A 1,031-nucleotide genomic window follows, 5' to 3' on the forward strand; every position below is an offset into this window, starting at 1 on the left:
CGGGAGGCCCCGGCGGCGGCGCTCAGGCCTCGCCGCGCCCCGGGCACGCGCCGCCCGCTCGGCTCGCTCGCTCGCTCGCTCGCTCGGGCTACACCGGCGCCCGCCCCCCGGCGCCCGCGCGCCCCATCGCCCAGGCCGGGGCTGGACAAAGGATAAAAAATAAAAAAAACGAGGCCGAGCCGCGTGGAGCACGAGACGACTCGCCCGGCGGCACAACGGCCCGGGCTCCGCAGCCAGCAGGTCTGTCCGACTTCCACGTTAGCCAACGGCCGCGAGGTGAAAGGGGAGCGTGGGTGTGTATCCGGGTTACGCGAGGGGGCGGGGCCAGGCCTGCTCCGCCTCCGGGGCGGGGCGAGGCGGGCCGGGGCGGGGCTCCGGTGCTCTTCCCGCGGTGCTGGAGCTCGGTAGCAGTCCCGTGCTCGGCCGTTCGCTTTCCACGCTGGAAAGAGTAAGAATTACCGCGGGCACGTGCAGTGAAACCTGTCTCCCTTTGCTCCCACCACAACGTGTGGCTGGAATCCAGCCACAATGGCAGGGTACTCTGCCCATCACTCAGATGAGGAAAGAAAGGAGACGAAACCCATTTTAAAAAGTGCATGCGTAAGCCTATTCCACAGCCTGTAGCTGAGTGCTGAGGAGAGGAATTTTACTCAGCAACTCATTTTGCTGCCCCTCCCCCTTTGTGCGTGTCTAAACGTGTGTGTGTGTGTGTGTGTGTGTGTGTGTGTGTGTGTGTACATTTTTTTTCAGGCTTCTCTGGCAAAGCAGCCGGGCTTCCTGTTACTTCCTAGGAGACTTTAGCCCTGACCTTCCCTCACATACCCCGGAGGTTAACCAGGGAAAGAACTGTTGGGCAATATTGGCTTGATTTAAAGTAGGTCTAGATTACATTATTCTGAGCCAATAAATGCCTAGAGCTGACTTTTCGAATACCACTAATTTAGCAATAATGACAACATTACTGAATTTTAATGTGCTATGAATACTCAGAAGTTTCTCTTCAGGTTTTAAAATACATGATAAGCTGTAAG

This window comes from Jaculus jaculus, chromosome 2 (genome assembly GCF_020740685.1).
Source record: "Jaculus jaculus isolate mJacJac1 chromosome 2, mJacJac1.mat.Y.cur, whole genome shotgun sequence".
NCBI lineage: Eukaryota > Metazoa > Chordata > Mammalia > Rodentia > Dipodidae > Jaculus > Jaculus jaculus.